The following is a 4851-nucleotide window of genomic DNA, read 5'->3' on the forward strand; positions in this document are numbered from 1 at the left end:
CCCACCTCTATTTGCTCAACCTAACAATAACCCTCTTCGTAAGAAATATAATATTTTTCTTAGAACTGATTGTCATTATGGTATTTTATTTGGTTTTGCAACTTTAAGTAGTGCTTGATTTTGAAGAAGTGGAAAAATATTTTTCTGATGCAATGTGATTGATATTTTTAATTCATAATGTATGAAAAGTACTAATATTGCAATGGGCTTGATTGGAATTACCGGGAACATAATATTTTTGGTAAAGCCATAATGAACTTAATACTCCTTCCATTCCTATAAGATGTATGTTTTGGAAAAAAAAATTATTTCAAAAAGATATATTTTTTACCTTTTTCAATGTATGATTTTATGAAAAATTGTAAGTTTCAAAAAAATTAATGGTGTTTATTGAATTTCTATTGGCTAAAAGTTATGAAAAATTGTTATTCACAAAAAACAATGCATATTTAATGAGTTTTCTTAATATATGTGAAAAGTCTAGAATATGCATCTTTTAAAAACATAGGAAGTATATCTTAAGTATTTGTTATATTTTTAATTTACTATGGGCTTGATTGGAATTGACGATAACTTTATATATTTTGTTGTAAATTTAATGTTGTGGATTTGTTTTTGCTATAGCTGTATAAATGTTTACCATAGAATTTTGGTTGTAGGTTTGAGAAGATTTTATAAAACCAAGACATAGTGTTTATTTGTAGATTTTATAAAACCAAGACATAGCGTTTATTTATTTTGCTTTATAAAGCAAAAAAAAAAGAGAAATTTATATCTTTAAAAAATATTTTTAAAGCATAATAAAAGTGATTTATGTTTGAAAAGGAAATTTGTCTGCAGAAATATTCTACATCATTTCTAAAGCACTTGACAATCATCAGTTCATCACCTAGAGTTTGTTTTAAGTCAGGTTAAATATGCTAAAAAATTGAAATATATTTTATTGTTGTAGCAAGTTTTTCAAGAGTGAGTTATTGATTATTGATTGTAGCATGAATTATACATTTACTATAGCTTGTTGTAGCAATTTCAAATGTGAATTATTGATTGATGCGTGAAATATTTTTCTTAAACTGAATGAAACAAATACCAAGAACTTAACAAGTCAGTTACGGAATCTAGTTAATAGAGTCATTCTTGGGTTCACCCCCTAGGATTTCATTATTTTAAATTCGATATCTTTTAAAAAAAAACAAAATATTCTCAAATTATATTATGTTTTTAAAATAAAAAAGTAAAAAAAGATAATAGTTACAGAAAAAGAATTAAAAAAAAATATCTTTAATGTTCTCAACAAAACACTAAACCTTAAATTCTAATCCCTAAACCCTAAATCCTAAACCCTAAACCCTTGGGTAAACCCTAAACCCTTGGGTAAACCCTAAACCTTTGGATAAATCCTAAACTCTAAATAAAAAACACTAAAACCCTAAACCCTAAACGCTTGAATGTTTTAGTGTATAGTGATTTTGATTTAGAGTTTAGGATTTATCCTAGAGTTTAGGATTTATCCTAAAGTTTAGAGTTTATCCAAGGGTTTAGGATTAAGAGTTTAGGAATTAGAATTTAGGGTTTAGGGTTTAATGTTATGTTGAAGACGTAAAATATTTTTTTTTTGTAATTATTACTATTTTTTTTTACCTTTTAATTTTAAAAACATAACATAATTTGACAATATTTTGTTTCCTTTTTTAAAAGATATCGAATATAAAATAAAACAATCCTATTGGTTGGTGAACTTAGAGGTTCACTCTAGGGGGTGGACCTAAGAATAAGTCTAGTTAATATGTGACTTGGATTTATTATGTTTGAAAACAACCACAAAGCCAGGAAAATACAGATCCATCAATTTGTGTCAAATTAGAGAGAAATACATGTACCAGCAATGATACTCAGAATACCAAAAAGAAGAAATACATTTTTTTTAATGAAATGTTAAATTTATTTATCATCATGCCAAGAGGGGTTTATGTACAAGTAAAAAAAAAAAAAAAAGAGAGCTACATCTGAAAAAAATTAGCTGTGTACGCTGAACCAGTGTTGGAGAAGACCTCTTGTTCTCGGATAGATGTTGTACTCTGTACACATACTTTTAACAAAGAAATAATATTTTCTATTGAGAAAAAGACCAAAATAGCACTAAATCAAGTTTTTGTTTTCAAACTATCACTCAAGGCCAAAAGTCACAAAAATAACACTCAAAGGGTGGGGTTTAGGGTTTAGAATTTAGGGTTTAGGGTTTAGAGTTTAGGTTTTAGGGTTTAGAGTTGAGAAATGAGGTTTTGGGGATAAGATTTCAAATTTTAAAAAATAAAAAAATTTAAATTTTTCAAAAGATAAAATGCTATTTTGGTCATTTTAGTTTTTGAGTGCTATTTTTGTGATATAAACTTAGAAATGTGCTATTTTGGAGATTTGCCCTTTTCTATTACTTAAACTGTTTATGTGCTTACACACTAAAACACCCATATGCATAAACGGATAAACTTTTTTTATAAGAGTTGTAAAAGCTACTTAAAATGCATAGAATTCAAATAAATGAAAATTCAATGTATATGTAAATAAACTTAAAATGTATACATTTTTTTTGGTCAAAACATGGTTTAACCAGAAAACTAAAACTTTTTTGTTTAACTAAAACTTGCTACTTACTAGTCTAAAGCATATCTGCATGACGTAGAGCATAAAACATCTTTGGATTAAACATGTACGTCTCAATATATTCAAAAACTCTGTAAATATGTTTTTTTGTCAACTAGTAGATTGATATTCACTTGAACAAAGTTTTGCACCAAGCCAGCAAAGATATGTAATCTTTTCGGAGCTAAAAGCCGACGAAGTAAACAAATCCTCTCTGAACCAAAGATGGAATCAACAAAGAAAAAAAAAACTAGCTAGATATAAACAAAGAAAGGAAGTGGTAACTTAGATCTCATGGAACTCACGAACAACCGATATAGATGTAGAGCCGATTGATGACGGACGCCAGAATGAACATGAAAGCGAAGCAAGTCCAAATTATTTGAGGTGAGATAAGACTCCAAGATAGGTTCCGAACAGATAACCACGGGCCAACGCCTCTTAAGAACATACTTCTTCTAAGGAAGCCACAAGACGACGTATCTTTAACCTGAGCAGCCGACGAAGAAGACGGTCCGCGACCTGAACGTGACTGAGCTAAAGCTCCACATGCTCTTATAAAAAAATCCAGAAAAACCATTGTTTTAAACCCAAGGGACAGCACAACTTCACATCACCAGAGCTTTACATCGAAGAAACAACCATTAACACCAATGGTCGAGCAACGGGTCCTAACCAAAACCACAGCACGAACAGAAAATGGTCACCACCGAGGACATAAAACAAGGCCAAGAACCACAGATAAGAGCCCAATACAACATTTTTTTTTATTATACACAGTTTCCGCAAAAGCTTCCTAGGTCCAAGGAACTAATATGTGTCACTGCGGCTCGAATGTGAAATCCGCAGTGGCCGGGAATCAAATCCAGGTGGCGGTACTCTCAGCTGTGAGCCCTTTACCACCAGAACTAGACAATACAACATTTTCTAAAGACCAAACAGGTTTCATAAGAACAAAGAGACCTAAGCCACATTCCAATCACAAACAAGGCAAGTCTAAGGTACGGCCAACATAAGCTACAGAAGCCTTCCACAGAGCCTACCTTATAGTCAGTGGCGGAGGGAGGAAATCCTCTTACAGGGGTCAAACTGATAATTTATGTATTTTACAAGGGTGTCAATAAGCTAAAATTCCAGATTTTGCAGTAATATAAGCATGTCAAATTTTTTTTACAGAAATTCACATGAGTCAAATGACCCACATGCTACAATGCTAGCTCCGCCACTGCTTATAGTATAGAGAAAACTCTCGACCAGATCTGAGCAACGCGGTGATCTTAGATGTCCAAAGCAGCGTGCATATCGACGAAGAAGAGAAAAAGTGGTAAGAGGCAAATGAACAAAGATAAAGGGTCCGGCACTGGCGAACGTATCCCTGCTCGCCAGAAAAGATGGAAAGTAGAGTCGCCGAGGAAGGAAAATATTCTTTATTTGTAACGGTTGTAAATTTGTTTTATTTTTTTCATCATGTCAGATTTTGAATAAGATTTTGAATTTTTAGGTATTTGAAATTTTTGGGTATTTGTTTGGAGTTTCAAATATTTTTCAGATTTTTTAGATATTTTGATTTTTTTTAGGATCCTAAATACCCGAACATATGTGGACCCATTACGTCCATATCAGGTCCACCAACCTTTTGATATAGATTTTTAACGTTATTGTACAAAAACATGGTTGATAAAATATTTTTTTGAGTAAAAGTATCATAAAGAATAATATTAGGATCTGTTAAAGATATTTAAAATATTGTATGGTTAGAATGATTAATGGTATTATCAAAAAAAGTTATACGTACATCATTCCAACAACTTTTTTATATTAGATTTTTTAAGACTTTTTCTCTTTTAATAGTATTGATTCGTTTTTAAATGAAAAGTATATAAGAGTATAATATCTAAACCAATAATTTTTAAAATCGTGAATAATCAATATTGATATTGTGAAGCAAGGTTAACTTTAACAGAACCAATGAATTTCTACATTTTTGTGCAGGTAACATGAATATTCAGAAAACTCATTTTTAAATATGAAAATATCTATCAAACTATAGACGGTTGAAAGTTTAGTATATGATATGATATGATATTTTAGTGGAAATGTTTATAGATGATATGATTACTTTATTATAAAGGAAAGATAAATTTAGAATGTACACATATATGTCGTGTAACTTCTTTTGCTTTAAATCATATATTATATGATAAAAGTGAT

Source organism: Brassica rapa, chromosome A10 (genome assembly GCF_000309985.2).
Source record: "Brassica rapa cultivar Chiifu-401-42 chromosome A10, CAAS_Brap_v3.01, whole genome shotgun sequence".
NCBI classification, from domain to species: Eukaryota; Viridiplantae; Streptophyta; class Magnoliopsida; order Brassicales; family Brassicaceae; genus Brassica; species Brassica rapa.